At 35.8% G+C, this 27904-nt stretch overlaps 2 long non-coding RNA genes across 9 annotated transcripts; both read left to right on the forward strand.

Moving 5' to 3' along the window:
• LOC149545349 (uncharacterized) lies at positions 1-27540 on the forward strand. Of its 8 annotated transcripts, none has more exons than XR_016353567.1 (8): positions 205-338; positions 15851-15887; positions 22508-22641; positions 24604-25562; positions 25654-25845; positions 26116-26261; positions 26421-26527; positions 27333-27540. It is a non-coding gene; the product is annotated as an uncharacterized LOC149545349 (long non-coding RNA). The 8 variants fall into 8 exon arrangements; XR_016353566.1 differs by having other exon boundaries at positions 24604-24679; XR_016353568.1 differs by lacking the exon at positions 25654-25845 and having other exon boundaries at positions 24604-24679.
• Positions 17464-17825, forward strand: LOC149545350 (uncharacterized). Its single transcript, XR_016353572.1, has 2 exons — positions 17464-17585; positions 17693-17825. It is a non-coding gene; the product is annotated as an uncharacterized LOC149545350 (long non-coding RNA).
• Positions 27541-27904: the final 364 nt, after the last annotated feature.

Genomic DNA, 27904 nt, shown 5'->3' on the forward strand with positions numbered 1-27904 from the left:
ATCGATGAAATGGAGTAATCAGAGGCATCACTGCACAAACTCCTTGAAATGGAGCATTCAGAGGCACCGAAGCTGCGTACCCACTCATGGAAACTCATCGTAATGGAGTAATCAGAGGCAAGATATTTGGATCAGGGTATTTGTGCTACAAGAAGCAAGATATTTGTACGCTATGCCCTAGCTGTTCTCTTCTTCGACGGTTTTGCTCCTTGTAGATTTTTGTTACTGCTACCGTCTATCAAAGGAGGATCTAGCTACTTTATCGTTTTAGTTCCAGCAGCCTTTCCCTTGCCCGTTGCACTTTTGTCATCTCCGTGCCCTTCAATTGAATATAAATGGTAAGTTCTTGCTTTTTATAGTTTATTTTTTGGGCAAAAATGTTAATAGGCCCTTCCTTCCAGCTTTCAAAATAGAATAGTAGGGTAGTTGCTCTTTACTCGTTTATAGATAGAGGACCTTTAGTCCAATCCATCCATCCAGGTGAATGAAGGACGATCACTATTCTTCTTGAGTGACCCTTCCCTTTAGAGTAGTAGGGCCACGCGCTACTGAAGGATGCAGGGTTAAGCGTCCAAAGTAGAGAAAATCAGATAAAACCATTTCATTTTTTGAGGCCTCCGATTCGAGCATCTTACTACAACTAATTTCCAAAAGCATTACCCTGAAGTTGTGAATGTCCACCTTGACAGTAACTCCAATATATTTTTCCTACTCGGGTGTTATGTAACCAATAGTGCCACGGGAAAGAGTATATGTCCTTGTTTGTTTTGCGCCAATCGATTTTGAAATTCCAAAGTCTGCAATCTTAATATGGTAATTTTTGTCCAGCAGGATGTTTTGGGGATTTATATCACCATGAATCATAGGGTTTGTACATTCTTCATGTACTCCCAACCCAATATTAAAGTGCAGATCCCAATCAAGAACTCTTGTACCCTTAAATAAAACTCTGTCCAGAGATCCATTGGGCATGTACTCATACACCAACATTCTGTGGCAGCCCTCATGACAAAAACCATATAGTTTAACAAGATTTTTATGATATCATCTTTGTTTTGAACTCGTGTTCCCCATTTCTTTTGCCTTGAAGGATCTGTTCATTAAGCTTCTTCACAACAATAGATTTTCCATTAGATAAAACACCCTTGTATACCTTTCCAAAGGCGCCACTTCCTATTTTTTCCTTGAAGCCTCTAGTTGCAGTGTCCATCTCTTGAAAACTAAATTCCCTCAAGCCTAATGTTCAAATTTATAATGCTCTTGAAATGCTTTCATCTTGGATCTGCATGTATACAACGAAATTAATGACAAAATTGCTACGAACACAAAAAAGCAACCTATTACTGTAATGACCCGTACCAATAGGCCACTGGATTGATCAAATGGTGGAGACTGAATGCTGAAGATGATATGGTGAAAGTGCAACTCCACTGGAAACTCCAAATCAGCAATTAAGCACAAATGAAAGGACTGAAATATCCTTCCCATAGTTGCAATAATTCAGGTGATCTCTCACACCCTCAAAATTGTGTACCAATTGAGAGTTTTCGTTTTCAATGGCCAATTGTGACTATTTGCAGAAACCCTAGGCTCCACAACACACATAAGCAACAATCAATAATAAATCTCGATGATAGGCAATGAGCCCTCAATGCCTATTTATTCTTTTTTCCTTGATAGGTCGGCCTCCCTTTTTAATTTTTCTCCGCTTCTTCTAGCAACCTCTAGAAGATTTTTTTATATTTAATTTATAAAGTTACCTTGTAATATATATTTTTTTAATTGATAACTTTATAGTTAACTCCAAAAAAAATGGGACATTACAAGTCCGCCCCTCCTAAAATTGCTTGGCCTCAAGCAATCTTAATGCTGGATGCTGCAAAATCACTTCTCCCTCCCAAGTAGCATCTTCAATAGGTAAATCTTTCCACTTAACTGGATACTCTCTGATTACTCTCCTGCGAAGCTGCTTCTCTCTACTATCTAGAATGGATTCTGGCACTAAGATCAATTTCCCCTCATCATCCAAGGGAGGTAATACTGCAGAAGGCATCACATTCTGACCCAACGCCTTTTTGAGGTGTGATACATGAAACACATTGTGCACTCTACTATCTGTGGGAAGCTCCAACTCATAAGCCACCTCACCAACTCGTTTGATGATCTTGAATGGTCCATAATAGCGTGGCTTGAGTTTCTCTGCACCACTCTTCTTGAGAGTGGACTGCTTATATGGCTGCAACATGAGGTAAACCATATCATTTACCTCAAAACTACGCTGAGTCTGTAATGTCCCCATTTTTGGCTGACCTCGTGTAGCGTGCCGGATTTGCCTATCCTCGACTCTCGTAGGCAAATGGTGTGGAGAGAGAGTCAATTCTGCAGATCAGATGGTCATATTTTGCTCTTGAAGAAGTGTTAAGAGGTTATATTTTATTATTATGTGTTATTGGGGCTTACATGTTATAATTTTAAGTTGAGTTGCACTTTTTGTTTTATAAAATTACTTTATTATAAAAAGTGCATTATAATGAGATTTTATAAAGGATGTTTCTAGAAGTTCTAGAAACTTCTTAGAAAAGTGAATAAATAGAGGGCTGGGCCTCTCATTTTGGACATGCTTGGATTTGAGATTTCTTCTACTTCTTCCATTGTGGAGCAATTTGTAGTCTCTTGGGTCTGCAAATACTATTCGATCTTTGGGAACGAATCACTCCCCTAGATTGGCATAACTGAGGTAGTGAAATATCTACTGAAGGGTTGCATAATTGGAGTTGGTATTCAGCCATCTCATTGGAACTTCATTGAGAAATTGTTTGAAGGGTTTATTTTGGTTGGAATAAGGGTTTCAGATTTACCCTAGCATTGGTGAAGCGTTTGGCAGGGTTTGAAGACAAAATTTGTGCATTTTCAGAATTGTCAAATCAGGGTTTGGAACCACATAATTGCTCATATCTTTTCAACCCCTTGGAGTTATTTTTTATGGTTTGGTAGGGTTACTACCTAACCCTAGGCGCCCATATTCCTTGCATTTGGGGGTCCCAAAACCCCAGCATTATTTTTATATAGGGGCCATACATGCTGGCCTGGGTACGGCCTTGCCAGTAGAATCAGCAACAGCAATTTGGGGGTTCGTTTGGGGGCAGTTTGTGGAGGATTTAGTGTCTTTGGCAGCGGTTTACATCAGACATCTCTAGCAGCAATACCAGGTGCACATATTGAGGTTTTTGATTGTCAAAGGTGTTGCATACAAATAGTTGAACAGTCAGCACTGTCATTGCATTGTTGGTTATCTCCAGTTATTAGTTGCTGTTGTAAACCAGTCATCTATCATATAATCTGAACTGGGTTATTGTCATGTCATAGCATTGCATTGTCAAGGGTTTGATGTATTAGAAGTGCATAGTTGTGACAGTCCCCTAAATCTGATATTGTAAAATCAGTCATTAATGTAGATGCACAGCTCAGTCCATTATAATCAGTTGTAATCAGATTTGCATGCATTGATAGGATTGAATATGAAGGTTTATATGTTGTTATCAATCTATATTCATATGCATATGTATTAGACACCACAGTCCTTATATTCTGAAAGTATCAAATCTGAGAGTTTCCATATTCTGAATATTGTTATTGGTACTGTTATTGTTCATTACATTACATTTCGATATTGGCATTGTACTTTGTGGTTTCGTTGCACAACAATTAGCCCTATTCGCAGCTCTATTCAGTTACATGCCAAGTGTTTGACAAATTGTCTCAGTTCAGTTTGAGGGTTTTAGTGGCCTTAATAGTAAGGGTCATTACAGAGTCCTCTTCTTGTTTGCATACTGTTTTTGCTTGTTCTGAGCTCTAGCAATGTTGTCTCTGAGAGTAGCAACTATATCCTTACTTTCTTATAATAGTTCACCTGCACGGGGTACTCGACTGTCTCCCAACAACAAATCTAAGAAACTAGGTGCCTCATAACCGTAAAGTGCCATGAAGGGTGTCATTTGTATAGTCATATGATATGTAGTATTGTAACAATACTCACAAAGATATATCCATCTGAACCAAGCTGGCTATTGATCTGCCACATAATTTCTCAAATACCCTTCCACCCATTTGATTACAATCTCTGTTTGACCATCAGTCTATGGGTGATAACTGGTACTAGGTGTAAGCTCAGTGCCACACAATCGAAATATCTCCTACCAAAAGTGACTCATGAAGCGGCTATCCCTGTCACTCACAATGCTCCGAGGTAAATCGTGTAATCTAAAAATCTCCCTGAAGAAGACCTCTGCCACCTGAGTTGCTGAGTATGTAGTAGCGATAGGAAAGAAGTGAGCATATTTTGTCAGCATATCCACCACCACATAGATACAATCGCGCCCCTGGGCCCTGGGCAAGCTCGTAATAAAATCCATAGAGATGCACTCCCACTTCCTGTCAGGAATAGGAAGTGGCTGTAGGAGCCCTGCTGGATAAGTGTGCTCTTGTTTGTTCTGCTGGCAAACATGACACTCACGCACATACTGCTAAACATCAGCCTTAAGTCCCTTCCAAGTGAACCGTTCCCGTACTAACCTGTAAGTCTTGAAATACCCAGAATGGCCTACTATAGGTGAATTATGGAATGCTCTCAAAATTAACTGCTTCACTTTCGATCTTGGGACTAAGTAAATCCTGTTATTGTAAATGATCAAATCATCTATGAGAGTGTATCTGGTGTCGATTGTTGTCCCCTCCACTATAGCAGAGGCCCACGTGTCTTTGGTATATTCTGCTACAATCAAGTGTCGCCAATCCTCTGATATCTGAATCAGAGAAGTGAGGTGTGGCCTACGGGATAAAGCATCTGCAACAATATTCTGTGTCCCCTTAACATATGTGATATCAAAATCATATGCTTGTAACTTACTCACCCACTTCTGCTGATGATCATTTAGGTCCCGCTGTCCCAAAAAGTGCTTCAAACTATTATGATCAGTTTTAATACAAAATTTGCTGCCCACAAGATACTATCTGAACTTGGCCAAGGCATGCATGATGGCCAACATCTCCTTATCATATATGCTGAATGATCTCTCAGCCCCTCTGAGTTTCCTACTCTCATAAGCTATAGGATGCTTGTCTTGCATGAGTACAACACCAACTCCCTCTCCAGAAGCATCACATTGAAGCTCAAATGGCTTTGTGAAATCAGGTAATGCTAATATTGGGCATTTAGCCATTATTTCCTTGAACCGTATAAAACACTCTTGTGCCTCCCGAGTCCACACAAATGCCCCTTTCTTCAGCAAATCTGTTATGGGCGCTGCATGTCGTGAGTAGCCACTAACAAACTTGCGATAGAATCCACATAGACCAAGGACCCCTCTTAACTGTGTAAGGTTCTCTGGTGGTGGCCAATCAACAATAGCACGGATCTTTTCAGGATCCATTTGCACTCCTTCCGCACTAATGATGTGTCCAAGATACAACAATTCTGTCATTCCCAAATCACATTTGGACTCCTTGGCATACAAGGACTCACTCTGTAAAATGCTTAATACTGTCTCCAAGTGCTCTAAATTTTCCTGCCATGTCCTTCTATAGATCAAAATATCATCAAAGAACACTAGCACAAATTTCCTCAATTGATGGTGGAAGACCTTGTTCATAGTGGACTGAAAAGTGGCAGGTGCATTAGTCAAACCAAAAGGCATGACTACAAACTCGAAATGCCCGTAATGACATCTAAAAGCAATTTTTTCAATATCCTGCTCTCGAACTTTGATTTGGTGATAGCCTGATCTCAAATCAATTTTTGTGAAATAACAAGCCCCATGCAATTCGTCTATCAGCTCATCGATGCGTGGGATGGGATACTTGTTCTTTATAGTTCTCTTATTCAACACCCTGTAATCAATACACATTCGTAGAGTACCATCCTTCTTTTTTACCAAAACAACAGAAGATGCAAAGGGTGACTTACTTGGTCTGATGTGTCCCATTGCTAGCAACTCGTTGATGGTCCTCTCGATCTCATCTTTGAGTCGTTTTGGGTGCCGGTATGGTGTGATCATGACAGGCTTAGCACCTTCCTCTAACTCGATAATGTGCTCAATACCTCTGTCTGGTGGCCTGCCTGGTGGAATCTCATTGAATACCTTCCCATATTTGATTCTCAATTTCTGAATATCTGGATGATATTCAGTCTTATGTTGCCCCTCCTGGGTAGGCATCAAAGTGCATATTGCCGCCCACTCTATATTATTATGTTTGGCTAACCTCTCCAACTGCCTAAATGAGATAGTCTTGACATCACCATTACGGATAGCCTTCAGCACACGAGTCCTGCCATCCACCACGAATCGTATCTCCATATCCTCCAATCTCAGGGTAACCTCCTTCAAAGAATGTAGCCATTGCATCCCAAGTACTATGTCCATGTCACCCATGTTGACCACATGATAGTCCGCCTTAAACTCATAGTTGTTCAGGCACAAAGGTAGATCTCGCACCATCCTATCACAACGAAGAGTATATCCATCAGCTACCTTAACTCTCAGTCCCTCGAACTCCTTAGTAATAAGTCCACGCCTCTCCACAAATCGTGCATCAATGAAATTATGCGTGGCACCTGTATCCAACAGAGTAATAATCTTTTGTCCTGCCAAGACTCCCTGAAATTTGAAAGATCCCTCTCTTTGAATACTAGACAGACGTGCCTCCTGTAAATGCATCTCTGGAGCCTCTTTTTTCTCAGCACTATCTACCTCTTGTTCACCCTTTGCCTCATCAAGATCCTCATCATGGTGCCATGAGATGTCTGAATCTGAACCTTCGTAATAAGCCCACATCACCTGGTTAGCCTTCCCCTTAGGCTTCATAGGACAATCATGACCAAACTCATAGGGACCTTTGCAAAAGAAGCATGGCTTCTTCTTATGCAAGTCATTAAGTGTTTCCTTATCCCAAGGTGCAACTAGCTTGTCTTTTGAGTCACTAACCTTTTCTTTACCCTTGCTGAATTCCCCTTTGTTATCTCTAAATGATGAAGAACTCTTTGAACTAAACCGGTTTGCTGGAGCTGCAAGTTCCATACTGCGGGCTTTCTTCATGGCTTCCTGTAATGTAGGAGGATCAAAGGCCTTTACCCACCCCTTGAGTGGTTCAGTTAATCCCTCTGTGAATAAAATGACTAGCCTTCTTTCTGAAATGTCAGGCACCATCACTGCAAGCTTCTGGAAGTCATTGATAAATTGTTCTAAGCCTCCTGACTGTCTCAACTGGGCTAACTCCCGAAAATAAACTTCAAGATTTTTTTTATCAAACCTTTCTATCAATCTATCCACAAACTCCTGATAAGTGGTTACCTGATTGTGTTGCAATGTGATCATGCCATGTGTCCACCAATCATGTGCTGCCCCATGTAAGTCTAAAGCGGCATACTTGAGTGCTTCAAATTCTCTCATCGTCTTCAAAGATAGGAAAGTATCCACCTTATGAATCTAAGCACGAGCAATCATTTTTCCACTGCCATCAAATGTGGGTAATACCAACTTATTGGTGACCTGTTGCAACTCACTGTGTTTATCTACTTGCTTCTTCCTGGCAACTCTATAGTTCAAGTACCTGTTAAATGTCCATCCATCCTGTACATATTCTGGTAATGAATCCCACTCATTCCTCGCTTGTCGGAGTTCATCTGCAATATCTGTTACCATAGCATCAAGTGTGCGTGCTGGAGTTTCTTCTCTGAATGTAGGACGTGTGGGTTTGTCAGCTGTTCCAGACCGTGTCCTATGTTGTGATCCTGCTATGCTCCTATCATCCTGGTCATTATTATGATTATTCCTCCTATTTTCCCCAATCAAATGTTGCATCATAACCATCATTGCCTGTGTACTTGCCTCTATTAACTGTAGAAGCCTCTCCTGTTGCTGTAAAGTTTCATCATCTCGTACACTTCTGGATGGGCTTTGAGAATGTCTCTCAGCCATATTTTCAGTTATGTTGGTTCTTTTGTAAACTAAATTAAATGGTGGTTGGGTAACCCTATCAGGTTGGCAGGAAACCGCTCTGATACCACTGTAATGACCCGTACCAATAGGCCACTGGATTGATCAAATGGTGGAGACTGAATGCTGAAGATGATATGGTGAAAGTGCAACTCCATTGTAAACTCCAAATCAGCAATTAAGCACAAATGAAAGGACTGAAATATCCTTCCCACAGTTGCAATAATTCAGGTGATCTCTCACACTCTCAAAATTGCGTACCAATTGAGAGTTTTCGTTCTTAATGGCCAATTGTGACTATTTGCAGAAACCCTAGGCTCCACAACGCACATAAGCAAAAATCAATAATAAATCTCGATGATAGGCAATGAGCCCTCAATGCCTAGTTATTCTTTTTTCCTTGATAGGTTGGCCTCCCTTTTTAATTTTTCTCCGCTTCTTCCAGCAACCTCTAGAAGATTATTTTTTATTTAATTTATAAAGTTACCTTGTAATATATAATTTTTTTAATTGATAACTTTATAATTAACTCCTAAAAAAAATGGGACATTACAATTACAAGGCATCCCCTTTTGCCCGTTACCTTCCTTGGACGGTGTAGAAGGTACGGGCATTGGAGGAAATACCACAGAAGGAGCAGCCACTGTAGGAATAGTTGTGGAAGAAACAGAGACAGAGTCCATGTAGACTTTAACAAAAGCTATACTAGTATTATCTTCTTGGCCTCCTAGCAGACGCATTGACTTGTTCCAACAGTATTTCCGATTTCCATTCTAGATAAAAACTCTACAAATGCAGTCTTCTATACATGCCTACAAGCATTCGGTGCCAGTTATGTTTATGATGGTGTCATAATCATTCCTAGGCTAGTTTATTCTCTCAAACTGCTCCATTTTTAAGCATTACTATTGCAGCTCAGTTGCTCCAATAGAGTCGGATGGCTTCCCTTTGTGTGATTACTGTAATCCAGAAAGTTGAATCCCGGAAGACATTTTCATGTGCCATTTGAAAATGGATAGTTGTTGATCCCACACACCGCGCTGTCTTCTTGTTGATGACCCATCATGGCGACAAACAAGAGAAGATAAGTGACATAGAGAGGAATGAATTTGTAAAACCCATGATTTGAGTCACAGAAATGGCAATATAAGGAATGAAAAGGCAAGTTTCTATTTATGAACTGAAACAACTCTTTCAGTGTAGAGTTTTATCTTAGAAGAGCTACAGTTCAAAAGCATATAACGAAGTATATCTCTCCCTTCTGAAATAAATAAATTAATTGAAGCATACATATAGAGTCAAGGTTGACATTTTTGTTGTCTAACCACTTTTTCTTTTAGAGTTGTGGTTGTTATTTGTTGAAGTTAATAGCTGTGAGAAGGATCTTTATACCTGGAATTGGCTGAACATGCTTCTCAGAACTTTATGTATGGTTTCCTTTGCCCCTTGATGGAGTTTTTCGTTACATTCTGGTTGTGTTATCCTCTTTCATTTTGCTCTGAGGCTGTAGAGATGCTCTAGTTCTCTCAGAATAAAGGCTCACCATATTTCAATTCTCGATGGTTTTGTAAGCATCATCGTATGTGATTATATGTTATAGTCATGACTCTAATCTGCTATAGCATTCTGTTTTAGTTTTAACTCTCTGTTTATGCTAGTCTGGCTACAAAATTTAACATGGTATCAGAGCCATGTTGTAGTAAAGATCCAGAACTAGGATTGGATGTTTGGATACCTCAAGTTTCATGATGTCTAATGTCTATCATTATTATTGGCACTATTCTATGGAAAATATTCATGGTAGTTGTGAGAGAGCTTATACTTCTTATATGCTTTTTGTAGTCTATTCTTTGTTGTTGGACTAGTATATTTAATCTCTGTGATATTATTTTGCTGCTAGTTTTTCTTCTAGTTCATAGTCTGCTAGTTTTTCTTCTAGTTCATAGTCTGCATATTTGAGTTACTCTTTGTATGGATGAAGAGTTGTTGGAAAATCTGATTGCGCATAGCTGTTGGTCTCATCTTGTGTGGTTTATGATAAGCTAAGAGTTTACATGTTGGAGCAATTATCTCATGAACTGTCTTCAGTAGACAGAGTCTTATACAACTGAACATCAAGGAATCTTCTTGTGTGGCCTTTGATTCATCATGATAGTTGAAGACATTGTCTTGGTTGTTGTAGGCTATGAAAAATCATCATTTGAGCAGGGGATCTTTAAGATTGTATTCATTCATTTTGTAGCCATTATTTTTTGCATCTACAAGATGTTGTGATCAACATGATTGTTTTATTCAATGATCAGTAGTCTTAAACAGAGTCTTATTATTACTCTTAAGTTTTAATCATTATTCTTATACTGTGAAGGGTGAAGTATTGGTGAGAGTTGTATCTAGACTTGATATATACTGAGAAGTACTTTAATTCTCTAAAGTGGACTGGACTTGACGTTGACTTTGTTTCTAAATAGAACAAGGATTATTATATTTCTTAACCATCTGCTAAGTTCAATTTGTTCATTAATAATATCAGGACAATGATTATCTAAGGAGATTTCTAAGTCTCTATCTCTTGAACATGTAAAGAAAGTACTCCCCTTGCTTGGAGTGGAAGGAGCATAAAGATATGTATCAACCCAGCTTGCTCGGGTCATGATGGTAGATTTGGTAAATAGAAATCTAACTTCAATTTGACAATCTTAAAGAACGAGTGGGCAACAAGCCTAGTTTATTTGACATACAATCATCAAAGTTATAAGTTGAATCAAGGAGCTTGAGAGGGAGGAAGAGCTTGGTGTATCTTATAGGCTGGATTTGTCTTATAAAAGTTCGTAAATTTAAATGAGATTATCTTGGATGAGTATTGAAGGAGACTCGAGAGTGAAATTTCATACTGTCTTGTGATCAATTTCTTGGAAGTAGAGGAGTTGAAATTTAGAGTCTATTCATTTCTAGAGACCTTAGTAATCTCTGTGGCAACAAGAATCAAGGACAAGTTAAGATGTCAGTTAAGAGGATTACAGTCTTGTGAATCCAAGTAGCTCAATATTAATACTTTTCAACTTGATCGGTCCAGTTAGAATTGGCGGCTCTTCAAGTTTGGGACACTCACCAATGCACATGTTTGTTAACTTTGTAAGATTGCCAATTCTTGCCACCATTTTTTTTTTTTGTACCTATACACTCTGAGTTTGATGAGTGTAGTTGGAAATAATGTTCTCTACAACTTCTCACAAGAATCAATTACAATCATCTTCCCACAACCATCAAATGTAATACTCTGGAGAGAGTCCACACCCTCAAGACGCAACTTAGACTCAAGCTACCGACACTAGGAGATAATTAATTCTACCAGATTCTTCAGATGGAATATTTCTGATACACTTTTCAATTCTTTAAAAGACTCCAATTGAAGATTCTTCAATGATATTGGAAATATTATTTCTTTAGCTTCCTACACCTCAATATGTGAATCCTCTCTAGGAAAATTAGATGCACAAAACAAGATAGCTCTTCAAACTCTGGATAATCCAATATCCACAACTGTGACAGATGACCTGGGAAAAAGCTACTCGAGACTACTTTAGTAATTGCACAATCAATGTCAGTCAGCTGGGGGTGATTAAGCTTCTTGTATCCATTAATTTTAATCCTTTCATGATTCCTTAGACGAGAAAGAACAGTTATATTTAGTAGCTTTGTACACTTGATTATTTGAATTCCCTCCAAGCAAGTTCTATGTGCAAAATAAGGAAGCTCTTCAAGCGCCAAACAATCCAATATCCACAACTGCACGAAATAGTTTATGCTAAATCTACATCACACCCCTTCTGAAATCTTGCCATCAGTCAGCTTTAGATGATTAAGCTTCCCGCATCTATCAATTGTAATGGTTTCTTGACTACTTAGACCATAGAATATAGGCAAGTTCTTAAGACGAGGACACTCACTAATGCATAGCTCTGTAGGCTTTCAAAAATTTCATATCCCTCCCACCACTTCCAAATTTATGCTCCGCTGCACTATGATTGTAAAGACTTATGTTAGCAATATTATCATATGAAACTTCTTAGAAGAGTTAGCGGTAATTCTCTCCAGGCACCTCAATTCAACAAGAAATGGCAACTCCATCTCCAGACACTTAGTGATGTCCAACTCTGTCAGCTTTGAAAGATCATCCATTCTTATGATCTTTTGTGAATGTATGGAATGTTGCACTTAATGAGATTCAAAATATTTCTTGGTAGCTTGTTCTAGGACAAACATGTATGGACAACTCCTCAAGCTTGAGACAACCACAAATCAATATCCAGTCCACATCAAAGTTTCCTGATACTCTCTTCATATTTTGACATTTGTTCAGCTGAATAGACTTTAGCTTCCCACAACCATCAAATGTGATTCTCTAGAAAGAAATGATAGACTTAAGATGCAAATCAAGCTCGAGATACCCATACTGAGAAATAATCAATCCAACCAGATTCTTCAGTTGAGATATTTCTGACCTATTTTTTAGTTATTTGCAAGAATTTAATATGAGATTCTTCAACGTTCTTGGCAAAGTAACTTTCTCCAACTTATTACACCTGAATATTTGAGTCTTCAGCAAGGAAGTTAAATATACAAAGCAATGCAGCTCTTCAAGCTTTGGATAATCTGTTATCATCAATTGTAGAGGATTGATAGACAAATATAATTTACAACAAATGGAAGGAGAAAGAAATAGAGGATTGATAGAAAAATATAATTTACATTTTTTGATGGCTTATTTTTATAAGATCCTACATCTAATGAAATATAATCTTACCTCTAAAGAAGTAGAAACAAGTTATTGTTCATCGTGCTTTAAGATGTTAGGATAGGCAGGCTGGTGAATATTGATAGTCTCGAATAGCATGTTTGGATGTTGACTCTAAATATGTTAAGTAGATTGACAAGGCGGTACTACTGAAATTGGTTAGACTTCCATTGAATGACGACTGCTTCAGTTAGAAAGTGACATAGATAACCTAGATGAGGCATAGTTATAATTTGAAGTTTGAACTTTCAACTTTAAAGTTTGAATGATATAAGATAGGCTTCCTTTCACTATTTTATACAATCAATTGCATAGCTTCTCTTTGTCATGATAACAAGTATCCTTGTAACATATATCCTTTATGACTATATCTATTCATTATATAACAAATGTTTAGACCTTTAATTTCTTCTAATAGTTAGTATATTCTATCTCTTCATAATGAATATTATCTTCAAAAAGCGAGAAAAACTTGTCAAGAACAGGCAACCTGTCTTGAGTTTTTTACAACAGTCATTCTCTCTTTTCATAGAGTAGTTGTTCACCTATGGGAAAATCTTTTGATCTTCAAAACAATCACTTGATCTTGGTTAAGTAGACCTTCAAAGATAAATATCTCTTGGAACATAGTAAACTCTGAAAAAGGGTGAAACCCTTATCTAGAGCAGTGTAATAAACTTCTAAGGTAGTGGATACTCTTTGTGAACAGAACCGTGATATTTTGCCCCTCAAGAATTAGTGAATAGATCTGCCTTGTCAAATCCAAAAGTTTCTAGAGGCTTCTATTTTTAATGTGTTTTATGTTGAATCCATATTTCCTACTATTGTATTGTCCAGCCTAAATTGTTTCCTGGCCTGTTCATCATGTTTGATTGTTTCATTTTTAAATTTTCAATAAAGTTATTTCTGATTCTAATTGTAACATAGTGAAGTAACATAGACACTTCCCCACCAAACCAAAATCTGCCTCCCGACTTAAAAAGAAGAGATTAAAGCAAAACAGCATCAATGCAAAACAAATAGTTACAGATTTAAAAAGGTATGAGACAAAGGAGGAATGAAACGTTAGTAGTTAATGGGCCCACTATGTATTGTTGGTTACATTAATGATTAAAAGCAAATAAGTCTATTTACTAGTAAGCATAATTATCCGGGGACATCTTTCTGTGAGAATATGATAAAGGATAATGGGTATAATACATATAGATGTAATTACCACAATTGTGGATATAAAATGGTTTTCGTCTCATCACCTTCAAATATATTGTTAGGTTCGTAAGCTGTGTTGGCAAGTCTTTTTGAAGATGCATTTTTAGATATATTGTTACATAGACAAAAGTTTCTATTTGTAAGCATATATATGCTATAAAAGTCACTGATCCATAACTGTGGAGGATAGACAAAAGTTTCTATTTGTAAGTATAGATATGCTATAAAAGTCACTGATCCATAACTGTGGAGGATGGTTTTAAAGCTTTCCACATACTGGGGTAGTGGTAGTGATAAGGGAGGTTGGATGTAATCTAGAAACTTAGATTTTAGAAAGAGCCTTAATTGCTAAAACTAATACTTTCTTCCGCAAACCCTATATGGCCAATTTCATGAGAATAAATCTAAACCCAAACTTAGGTAAATACTATTCTCTTCCATTACTATTTAGTGCACTATCATTTGTCTAGCCTGAGATGGCTTGTTACAAACTTTTTTCCTAACCAATGACATTCCATTAGCGGATTCTTGGAGCTTCATTTCGGATCAGTTGTGTTATGTGCAAGATGGGAAGAGAATTGAAGTAGGTAAGATAAAATAAAATTATTAATGTCCAACAAGAGACCACAAATGTGTCTAAGGGACTGAAAAGAGTACAACCAGGTAAATAGAAAATGACCTATTTTGTTGGAAAAAAACTCTACTACACAAGTTTCAGTCTAGTTTTTGAAATGGCAGCATTCATACTATCATCAACTAGACAGGAGTTAGTAGCCACTACCCCTTAGGAAAATGATTCCTTTCTTTTGTTTACTATTTTTTCATTATTAAAATTTAAAGTACAATGCTTACAGTAAAAATAATTCATTTGAACTCTTCATTAGAGTTTTTCGGATTTTTAGAAGTTTACATTTTTTCAATTTTACTTATATAACAAAAAATTTAGGCATTTTGCAAGATCGGGTTTTATCGTATTGCAATTCTGGATCTCTACATGCCTCAGGTTTCAAGATTAATTCAAGAACTGTTATGTTTTAGCTCAGTGTTTCTAAGAACTAGGACAACTACATGAGGTTTTGATGTTGGGATTACAATAACGGTAGCAGAGCAATATTAATAACAGGTACAAGGGATTTTAAAGTTTGGTTTGTGGCATTGTTAGTAGAACCCCTTTCTTGGTGTAGTGGAAGGAAATCAGCTATAGCCTCAACTAATGATGGATGACATGAATTAAAACTAGAAGTGACAAGTGACTTTGTACAAGGACCAACAAGTGGCATAGGAATATCACCTTGGTTTACGCTACTTTTAGTATAGAATCTATTTGCCCATATCTTTATGTGTTTTGGATGGATCAGGTTATGGAAACCAGCTTGATATGGTAAGATTGAATCTTTCTTTTCTAATATATTGTGTACTCAGAGTTTGTGTTTGTCCTATCAATCCTGTTAGGTTGGATAATCATTAAATTTACTTAAATTTTATGTGCAACGATTGTATTTATGAATAGAGTAATGATTGCATCATTATGTTATCTCTATGGAAAATAGCTACACGAGTTTGACAAAGTAGTAAAATTAAACTATTGTGGGAATTATAGTGATGCATTGGTATAAAAGACATTATATCAAGTCCTATTTTCATTTTATTTCTTTTTATAAGAATATACAGTAATGCAGTTTGCTTTAGATGAGAAGTACACAAATTTATTTACTAAGTCTTCTAATTTGTATCAAGGTACACTTATATGGTGTGAAAGTTGTTTTATGTGTTGGTAATTCACATCTGTCTACTCTTTATGCATGATTTTTCTAACCCCCACATGTTTAATGGCTACACAATATCCCTTGGGCAGGGCCTCGTGACTCTTTCATCAATGTCTGTCATTTCAGGTATGCGATGGATCCTTCAAAACTTCTTTTTATAAATTAAAACAGAGTTTGCAAGACTCACACACATAAGATATTGAACCAAAGAGTTTTCTAACAATGAGACTTATTCTTAGAGATTTTATACTAATGTAAATCATTTAATTTTCACAATCCATGAAAAAATATAGTAGATAATCTACTATTGGTTTTGATAGCAAGCCTTATATATCATATTTAGCAGAAACATATCTATATCTTCTATATGAGTACCTCCTCAATGACATCTGATTTCCTGAAGGGTTGGAATTCTCTAAATGCAGCCTATAAGGGAAATATAGTTTTTGAAAGAATCAAATGATGAATTTCAGAGGTTTGTTGGAAAAACATGTAGGTTCCCAGCTTACTTTATTTTTGGTTTTGTTATGGAGTTTTTTTTTAAATTTTTTTTAAAGAGTAGCTTGTGTGCATAAGGAAGATGGTCAATTTTTTCTTAAATTTTGTCAACATATTATACTAAATGTTGTTTCTAAGTGACTGTTCTAAATGCTAGATTTTTCAATTTTATCTAAAATAAGTTGAATGTGTACAATGAAATCTTCCACAAAATATTTGTTCAAGAGTTTATGTACATAATGCTAGTCTTTCCATGAGCTTGGAATTATAGGGAAATGCTTAACATTTTACAATCTTAGGTTATTATACACCATCAAGAGACATTGGTTTAACAGTGGTCTCCATATCTTATTTGTTTGTTTCACTAGCTACAATAAATCTTTCTGTACACAAAATATCATTCCCAATTGCATTCTGCAAAAAAGTCCTCAGACCCTTCTTCCTTTTTTTGAATATGCACCATTTCTTCCTCCGTAAATAGTTGTCCAAAACCATCAAAAGACTCTAGGTTTGTACATGAGACATCAACATTTAACTGATTGCTTAAAGATTCCTCAGGCTCTCGATCCAACTCCAAAGAATCTTCTTTTTCCTGAAGGTCTTGCCTAGATATTAGGTTTACTTCTTTGTAAGGAAGTAACAAAACATCTTAGTCCCCAACACCAAGGAGAGGAGGCTCTATTTTAGAGCTATCAGATGCAATAAAATTACATTCAAGATTATCAATTCCTACACGATAGTTCTCAAGTTTCTATACATTTTCTGATGTCTTACAGATATCTTGATTTAAAATATCATCATTCTTAGATGTGGATAGATAAGATAATCCATCCACATAATATCTTCTAGTGGAGAAAATTCATTCCATCCAGTATCTTCTTGCCTAGAAGATCTGTTACATCTTACATCTTCTTGTACTTCAAATATCAAATAGCTTTTGATATTAGGAAAGATTCTTTTAAAATCCCCTCTCGATCACCACCGTCAACTGCTGGTGTTGCTGTGTAAACTAATGGTCTGCTGCTTGTTCTTCAAACAAAAATTTCTCTGTTTGCAGTTAGCGGCAAGGACCAATGCATCATCAGCTGCATCAATGGCGGGAGGGGTCATCATGGTTGACCTTAATCTGGCTACATAGGAGCATTATTTTCTATGCCAAACCTCTGCTCTTCCACAATTTTATGTGTGTTTCATGACCAGGCAACAGGGTTTCCACTGATCGAGCTCTTAGATCTGGTATTGTTGGAAGTGGTGTAGGGAGATTTTTAGAGTGCTGAGGCTAACACAAATAAGGTGGATACTGATGGTGCTGAGGCCAATTTCAAGGTCAACAGCTTTGTTTTTCTATTTTTGCCCATTTTTCCTAAGCTAAGGGTTATTCCTTCATTTCCTTCCAAATACAAACTACCGGTGAGTTTCACATTTTCTTACAGATTGATTGTCTTCTAGAAAAGGAAAAATAAAAGGGGATTTTTTACTTCTTTCTATGGCCGCCTATGGCTTGGAGGAATTTATATGGTATCCTTGAGGATCAGAATGCAATTCTAAGAGCTTTACATTACTTCAGTCTAGAGTTTTTTATAAATATTTTTTGAAAATTGGTATGTCTTTTTTCAAAACTATGAGAAAAATTAAATTTTTATTCATAGAATTTCCCTGTTTTATTCTTCATTCTCAGTAGTGCATTGTCCCCATCAACAGGTTGCCTGTGACATTTTACCAAATGCTCAAATTGTTTAAAATGATTTTCTATAAGATTTGGTCTTTTAGCTACCCTTCACATTTTCCATATTTTTATCCAGATTACATTCTGGATGTTTAGCAGAGGATGATCCCCTTTCAATCAACTTAAAAACCGAATTACAGACATGCAAAAAATATAAATGGTCAAAAAAAAGTTTTAACTCTAGGTGTGTGATGAAAACGAATCTTGAGGTAGAGATCCCAGTTAAATTTCAGTTAGTATGGTGAAGGTATAATTAGAAAACATAATAGACTGTGAGAGACAAATATGGAATGAAAGAAAGACAATGTATTAATGTCCAAATATTAACAAAGTACATTAATATGTTATAAGAGTATATTCAATTACAATAGGTAAGTGCTCAGGTGAAAAGACCCTAGGTTACTGAAATTAATCAAACACTAAGTAGTAAAAAATTGTACGTAAAGAGATCGTATATACCTCAAGCAGTTCAATCCTGAACCATGAGAACCAAGTAAAAGAATTACCCTAATGAAGAATAGAGCTGGTGAAGACCACCCACAGTTGGAGATGGAGATTGAACGCATTATCTGAAGCAAGCCTTCTGGCCTGGGTCAATGCAGAATTCAGAAAACTCTTAAATAAATATGTATGGCTGTAAATGCCATAATGAAAAAACCCAGAAGAAAGTCAACCTGGTCTAGAACCTCTTTTGACATCGAAGGCCACACCACAATGCCCAACCCCATCCCCCAAAATATCATTACTAACATACGAGGCCACTGAACCCTTTTCCTACCTCTCCCCTCTTAGTAAGTGCCTTTTCTAAAATCTAAGGCGCATGAATCACAACCTCAAAACATCTCCAAACAGCCAAGGCCACTGAGATCCCTCAAGTGCCAGAATGGAAGCATACATAACAAGAAGAGTGTCATAAGTTAACATCCTAAGATATTAATCATGATATTTAGCCTTCAGTAAGCATAAGTCATTGTTGAAGTGTTATAGGAGGTGATTGTGTGTACAAGTATGCATGAACCTGAGCAACTCGTGCTTAGTCAGTGCTTTAACTATGACAAAGATAATATAAAAATTAAAATGTAGTGAAACCTTGAACTTAAGACATTTACAGGGACTTGTTTGAATATATTTTTAAAATTATTTTCTTATAATTTGATTTACTCAGATGGATGCTCTGCAGACTAACCCAGTTGCAGTCAAAGGAATAACTAAGATGTGCAATGTCAAGAAGGAAGCCTAAGCGATTTGAAGAAGTTTACAACCTCAAATAGAGGTGGCATCAACATCAATGCACGGGAGTCCTTTAAGCAGTAGGCTACCTTTTTCTAATGTTGTCCTTTAAGCAGTAGCCTTTAGTGCTTCACTGCCACCAAGTATACTCCAAGTGTTGTAGCCAATAGTGCCAAGAACAAATATGAAATATCTGATCCAAGTTGTCAAATTGTAAGAGTATTGACCCTAGAAAAGGAAGAACATGTTTTTCTAGGAAGATGAATCGTAAAATAATCACCAATTGATCACCACATATCTAGTCAGCAAGGAGTTTTTTGACATCCAGAGCTTCAAAATGTAGGCAAGATACTCTCCATAAGTCAATTTACCACGCATCTGTATACTGGAAATGCAAAACTCAGCACAATAATTTTATAAATAGGCTATGAAACAAGTTATGAAGCTTGAGTCAACTAGATATTTTCTCAACACGATCCCTTTGTGCTTGTTGAATCCCTGTAGCTGTCTGTATTCGAAGATGCTTCATTTGAGCCACTGAGGAGAGATCCAGTATCACTGTAGTGTAATCTGTGTACCCCTTAGAAGTTGAATATACATCACAGTCAGTTGTGGCTGTAGAAAGGTTCTCTTGATTGAAACCATATACATCCAAACCATACATGCCAGTAAATCACCCACCATCAGCATAATCATCCAAACTCCAAACAATATCAGGATCTATTTCATCAATTCTTGTAGCTCTTAAGTTCAGTGGAGAAAACTGAATATTGTTCATTTTGTAATTTCCATTCTATCCATCTTTTGTTGATGATTGCCAAGAATTATTTGGATGATTTAACATTGCTGGCATGTGAGCTTGAGGAATTCCCTTCTTTAGTACATATGGCGGTCATGGAGAAGACCTGAACAAACACCATAGCATAAGCACCAGAGCATATTTTAACTCCAATGTAGCCAATAATAAAGCAAAAATAGTATAAGATCATTGATAGACTACTGAGAATTCAATATTTTTGTTCACCTCGAGTACAAAAGCATGTAAACACCTTCTGCCATTACAGTATTAATCACCACATGTTGTACCTGTCAGTCAAAGTTGGGAATTAATGTCTAGAAATTGTGGGAAAGTAACATGCTTGTTTAGTTTACCAAACTTTCCATTCTCCAACAATGAAAACAACCATGAAAATTTGTAAAATAATATAATGGAATAAAATAGTATAGTTTATATTAAGACAGTCTAGAAAAATTAAAACTGTTACCTTAAATCACTTCAGTACAATAGTAAGAATGTTTGGAGCTTCATGCACAACCAAGTGCTTTTCATCTTTTACACAGGACTTGCATCTGTGTATTATTGCATGGCAAAGATGAACCTTGTGAGTATACAGAATGCAAAACCATATAGAAGAAAATGACTAGATCTTTATTACATAAACTGCACATACTATAGAGCCCAAGCATAGGCTTCAAGACATTAAAGATCTTCATAAGATAGGATTTCTATCTTATTATTCGTGTATATCTTAAAGCTTTTTCTATTTTGTGTACTTGGAAGTTGGAAGCATCCACATTTGAATGTACCACACAAATGGAGAAAGAATGCTTAAATATAAGACTAGATTTAATTTAAAACTTTCTCACATTAAATCAAAGAATCTTGAAAGGATACAAACATAGTATACCATATTACAAATAAGATTATGCAATACAAAATCTTTTTAAAATTTTGGTTAATAGATAATATGTATGATGATATCTTTGGGTATTAAATAGTTTTCCAGTGTACAAAATATATTTACCATGGAAGTAGGTAGAAAGTGATTGCACTTTGTTTATGAAGATAATAGATAGATGGGATTTCCCTCCTACCTATCCATTGATTTTGACTATTGAGTTTCAAGGACTCAAGAAAGCCAACTTTAGTGGATCGCTTTCACATTGATGCCTAAATCACTAGTATATCACACAGCCAGTTTCAATAAAAACATCTATAAAAATTTTGAAACCATTAAGCTATGTTACTGGGTACTGCTAATCAAGCCCTATTATTTGTACGGTATGGATACTTCCTGGGTGTCTGGGTTTTTCATGGGTCTGTCAGTGGAGGACCCACAGTGCACCTAGTCATCCAGGAAGCACCCAAGAGCCATACCCAAGAGAATATGTTAAAAAAATATAAGCATGCATATAAAATGAAGTATGCAGTACTTTTAAATTCCTCCTGTCAAAGCTCTGTATGATGCCTATAAATATTTAGAATCAACATATGAAATGCCTGGGACTACATATACTGCTTTTGATGAAGAATAATATGAATATGAAATGTCAATTATAATTAGAATTATCCTTATGTAATGACATTTTGAAATTTGAGTGTTTTTCTTTATGCAAATTATGAATATGAGTTATCAATTTGATTTATGATTGCATGAGACAGAGAAAACTAGCAAAAATGAATGTGGCACACTATGAATTTTCTTGTGTAGTGTTGGATGGTCTTGTTTATGCAATTGGGGGTCATGGAGGGAATGGTGAAAATCTTTCGAGTGCTTCGAGAAAACAAGAACTTCTTATAGCTAATCATGTTTTCAAATAATGTTAATTGGTCTCTTGAATTCAGCAAAAGAGATATTAATTGAGGTTCTTCTCTCACAAGTGCACCCTAAATTTTTAGAACACTATTTTCCGGAATATGATGAATAGTATTTGATTCCAGTTCATCACAATCCCTTTGGAGTTGATTCTAGCTTGATTTCATAGTTTATATTGGTCTCAATGTCTTATTCATGCTGAAAATAAACTGACACTAAAGTGATAAATGTTGAGTTATAAATTTGAAGACACTGAATGTTAGTGGAAATATCATATTATTGAGAGATAATATCTTCTCTTATGATCTTATTAACTTGGTGAAGAATGCATCTGGATTGAATCCATTTTGGGTATTCTCTATGACAAATCTCTAATAAATTTATGACTAAATAGCAGTTTTATAGACATGTTCTTTCATGTTAAGTATAAACTTTTATCATTGTGAATTGGATTTTTACTCACTTATTTGAGACTTATAGACTCTTATTATTGTTGATTATTATGTGTTTTCTTTAATCACTAGATTCTGATTCTTGAGGACCACTCCCTTTATATTATAAGATCACAAAATTTACAAAAGCCGAGGAAAGATTCTCATATACAAAAGTAGTTCATAGGTGGAAAACATCCTCAAACAAGTTTTTTGGTAATAAGGAGATAACATCATGATACCTTATAATTGTTTTAATATCAGTCTATGCAGGTTCACCAATTTCAAAAAAAGCTTCAGAGAAGGACCTAAAAATTATTTTGTTTCATGGTTCCCAAGGCCTTAGACAACACAAGCTAGATCGAGGGGAGATATTAGCCATTAGTCATGAACACGAGGCAAGTAATTTTTAATCTCAAAATGTTTGATCAACTCCTTTTGTCCCTACACTTTTTAATAACAATAGCTTACTTGATTCTTGTCGTTGATGGTCTTCTAGAAGACATTATCTGCCACAAGACATAATTGATTTGTATGCTATTACTTAGTAAATGATCATGCATCTCCATTTTGAAGAAATGTACAATAAATGCTTTGGGATTTCTATTTGTTTTGTACTATAAATGCTCATTGTTTATTAGCATGATATGTTAGTGAGTTAGTCATTGCCACAAATGATCATTTATTCTTAGCACGATACTTTAGTGAGTAAATCCTGGGGTTTTATGTCATCTCTGTTTTAATGGCATATTTGGTGACATTGTCATAATATATGACTTTTTTGATCACCATCATTATTAGCTATAAACATGGCCGACTGTCGTTCAAGACTGTGCACTTATATAGTGCATCGAAAAATAATATCTTGCAATTGCCAATGTAATTATTAATCAGTGCTAACACCTCCATAGTATTGTCATGTCACTTTATACAACATAGTTTCCTTTCATGATATATCAATGATATTCATTATATTAATATTTCTTTTATTGTTAATGACTTTTGATTTGGGACTACTCAATGATGGCATTAACTCCTATAGCTGCACATTACCACTACAATAGCATGCTGCCCTAGTGTTATCATCATTGATATAGCAATGACTTCATTGTATTTCATAAGCTTACTGCTATAGCATTTCCTTAACATATTTCTCAAGCTTATATTTGGATTGATCATTGTGATTCAAGTAACATTGGTTTGGGTTTATCACAACATACTCGTACCCCTTTGCCTTTGCAAAACAACATGCCTACTTGATTGCCATGGCCATTATTTTCAGACATTATCTCTGCTATGTCGTTAGTGTTGATGGTTAGATTATTCTTTTCTATAGCACGACTGCATATGTATTTTAGTTTGATGTTCAATGCCATTATTTGGTGATGATTCCATGGTCACTGCATCTTTTGCATAATGTCACTAATAGTCATATGCATAATTGTACTCTCTCTGTTATGAGTTGTAACCTTGATGTCTTGTTACCATAATGAAGGGATATTCTTCATTGTTTTAGAGTTGCAAAAGTGATGAGCTATTCTTTGTTGTTTTAGAGTTTCAAAGTCCATTATTTTGATGAACTATACTTTGTGTCCTTTGTGGCCTTGTACTCCTATTATAACAACATACCTTTGTCCAAAAGAGAATCAATTTTCCCATTTATTTTTTGTTCAATTTTTTTTTGCAAGTTATTGTTTTCTCTGTGGAGATTTGAGTTGGGATGTTTTAGTGATATCAAAGGCTGAGGCAAGAAACTCAAGTAAGATGGAGAAAATCAAAGGCTTTAGTGACATCCAATTGTTGATGGAGAAAATGAAGCACATGTAGGAATCAAGAGGATTAAACTTGAGGTGAAAGTGAAGCAAGAAACTCAATTAAGAAGAAAATTACCAGGAACAATAGATGAATCATGTATGGATATGTTTGGAACAAGTGATTGTTATGAGGAAAATTTATCTGCATTTAAGGATGTCAATTTTAGTGTCATAGCTACAATCCAACATGTCCCAAGAACTAGAAAGACTACTAAGACCTCTACAAGGAGTTCTCAACTTGTAAGGAGAATGTAAACGTAGTGAATATCCCTACACTATCAACAAGATTCTAAACTAGATGCATCTTAATAGAGCATGTCCTACTCAGAATTATGTTTCTCAATATGCTGATTTGTTTAAACTTTACAAGTGGCATAATTTTTTTTCTTCTATATTTTTTTTGTTTGGAAGAAGAGTGGTTTATAAATCAATTAAAATAACAATGGAAGAAGAGTGGTTTATATATGCTCTACGTTTACATAATCACTTAAAATGCAAGATCGTTGGCTTATTTAACTAAAGAGAAAGCCTTGGGTGATCTTGCAGTGATCACTTATATATGAAGATGAACACGCCTGCTCAAGTTATCCACGAGTTGTTGCTGGTGGTTCCCATGGAGGAAGTAAGTAATATGTTAGGAGAGGATTTTACTATAAAATTTTATATAGTAAGGTCATGTTTAAACAATGCATTTTAATCTTTGATTTGTTTATGTAGTTTTCTATTTTCATCTAATATTGTACAAACTTTTCTAATATATTCCACTTATTAAGTATCATTCAATTGAACAACCTAAACAATTAAAAACTAATAATGTATTTTTCAAACAAATCTAAACTTTATGAAGATAATATTATATATTCAAATGTTGATTAATTCATCTATGGTATTGGTTATAAATTGTGGGTCGTTACTTCAACATAGAGAAATAGGAGCACCGACATTAGTCACACCTGTCTCGTACTTTGACCATATAAAATATTCGCATGTCTTTGCAGAGATTGTTCTTAGTCTTTGAAGTAAGTCTTCCAACATTTCTTTCAACAAAGTCTATTCTTTCCTCATATATTTTTATTTAAATAGAATACTTAAATTTTGACCAAGGAGCTTCTCATAGCATAGGAGATCATCATTTCATAAGAAGAGACATAATAAATATTCCTCATGTTATTCCCAATCAAAGAGGAATAGCCCTAACCAAGCTTATTATGATCTATCTAGAAAAAGTACAGTTTCAAGTCTCACAGTTACTGCATCACACCCCATAAGCCCCATCAACTAGCTTTCAAGGTTATGCCAAGCCGTAGTGGCTAGGAATGTCTCCTGTTCTAGCTCAATAAACTTCATGCCCAACAATAACTTAAATAGCTCAATGCTCTCTTGGAGTTGTTTGGAGTTTGGTAGATTCATGGGTTGTGAGCTCTCCAACGCAAAGATTTCCATATGCTGGACCACATAATATCTTCTCAAGACTACTACTCACCCAAGTAGCATATTTTTCTCAGGTATAAACCGTGTGAATGCTTTCAGTCATAAAATACTATCATTGTCTCAAGTGGGTTTATACATTATTGAGGCTTGTCTGAAATTATGCAGGTCAGTGATCCTTACAATGGCCACAAATGCTGCTAGAGGCCAGAGGATGTGGACACTGTCAGAGCTGCTTATAAATTTGATGGCCAAAATCCTAGCTCAGATGTTGCTGTTGAAACAATTGCAGTTGCATCCCTAGTGTTCAGTAGAATAAACCCTTCCTATTCTAGGAGGCTCATTCGCACTTCCATCATGGTAAATTTTTAGCGACTTAATGTATTCAATACAAAATTCTATTTTCTATTGAGGAGCTCATCAACCTCCTTACTCTAGATTTTTTATTTCACTGATAAGCACCGAGGATCTTACAATAACTTGCTTAAGTCTGTATTTTATCCATTCTATTGCTCTTCTTGGGGGTTAGAGGTAAAAGTAAATCAATGCGGTATGCTTTCAGATTATACTACAGAAAAATATTAGTTGAATTGATTTTCTTGGGTGCTCTCTTATGATGAACTGTTGTAGGGAGCTAGGTGGATAGAGAAAGAAATAAAAAGTGATAAACTTATGATCTACATTCAAGAAAACGGATAGAGTTTCAAAGCTCATGGATTGGAAATATATTTGGGTGGTTGAATAAACATGTTGGAACCTGAGTGATTTTATTGAAGGTACAAAAACTTGAAGTTGTGGGTACTATTATATTTCAAGTTTTCGTTGTCAGTATTTTTTTGTCTTATATTATTCAAAATAAAGCTAACTAAGTAGATGCTTTAATACAGATTGCTTTCATGGATTGACTGCAATTGGATATGCATTATTTTGTGTAGGAATTCTTGATTGGGAAAGTGCTCTTCCGGACTACAAATATCACATTGATAACTTTATCTTCTCTACCATGCCTGGAACATCAACTTTGGAATTAAATACACACCAGGTTGGTTAAAATTTACTTTATCTGATTGAATGGATTCTCTTGTTGTGATAGAAACGCAAAAACCAAAAAATAGTGTTTATAACCTATCAAAGACATTCACATACATCAGCCTACAAATAGGAATGGCAATGCTCGACTTAAACCAGCAAGTTTTTGGTATAAATTGCTCATAGTTTTAAGTCCTTGTGCATCCAAAGATTTGATCAAACTCACAAAAAAATAACTTATATTATAATGGAATCAATTTACAAAATATTGAACTCTAAAATTTGTCTTTGACAAAGATTCACATTTCCATAATCCATGATGAATCCAAACAAGAAACACAATGCCTGTCTTTCTTCAGCCACACATAATTCTTCTTGCAGTCTATCTTTTTCTGGTATGCATTCTTTTGTCTTTTTTTCTTCTATTTTCATTTTCCCACATGTAGTCCATAGGCACTCAGTTTTTCCCTCTTACTGCACCCTTCTTAGCTATTTTCTTCCTCCTCACATCTCCCTGTCATTACCCACAACTCCACTTCTATTTCTTGTTCTCCACTTCTATTTCTTGTTCACAACAACCTCCCTAATTTCCAATGCACTTCCCTCTTTTAAATTTTTTTTCTTCCATTCGTCTTCCCTAAGGTAACTCAACTTCTGCTTGATGCGTATTGTCATGTTTAGAGTTGGAGTTGAATGGTCTTCATGGAATGCAATGATTTACAATTGATTTAATAAATTAGTTACTTTTAACAGCTTTCATTCTTGGCATAAGTGGTGATGACAAATGGCTGACATGCATGTCTTTGCTTCCACATTAGGTGTACATGTGTACCAGATCAGTTGCAGCAAAAATCTCTCCACTGTATGTGCATACCCATTTTCAAAGCCTCAGGTCAACACGCATAAAGAACATATTGGTAAAGGTTTTTTAATTAGAGTTCAATTTTTTTAAAACTATAAAAAAGCTTGTAATCAACATTTGAAATCATGCTTTATAGTCAAAAATTAAAACACGTTTCAGTCTCATTTCATTTGTTCAAACATTTGTGTGATGCGCTAGCAACCTCAAAGAGTGTGAGATTGAATGTGTCAAAACCTAGCACCATCTATCCACACGTAAGTCCAGCTCACCACCAATGTTCCTACTCGTTGAACTAATTTTGTTTTGCTCCCTTCTTGTAGCTCATATTTGCAAAACCTTAGACTTCTAATTTTCCTTATTTTAAAAGGTGCTAGCTCAATGGATGAGCACTTGCATTAAAAGTAAGTGATGGTGGTTCGAATCCATCCTGCCTTAACATGAATTAATTAATTATATTTTAGTTAATATTAAATAATATGATTTTTTTAATTTATTAGTTTGTACCATCCTCTCTAATCATCTTAAGAA

The sequence above is a fragment of the Cupressus sempervirens genome, chromosome 7 (genome assembly GCF_028749045.1).
Source record: "Cupressus sempervirens isolate cs-2001-9-10 chromosome 7, ASM2874904v1, whole genome shotgun sequence".
Classification (NCBI taxonomy): Eukaryota; Viridiplantae; Streptophyta; class Pinopsida; order Cupressales; family Cupressaceae; genus Cupressus; species Cupressus sempervirens.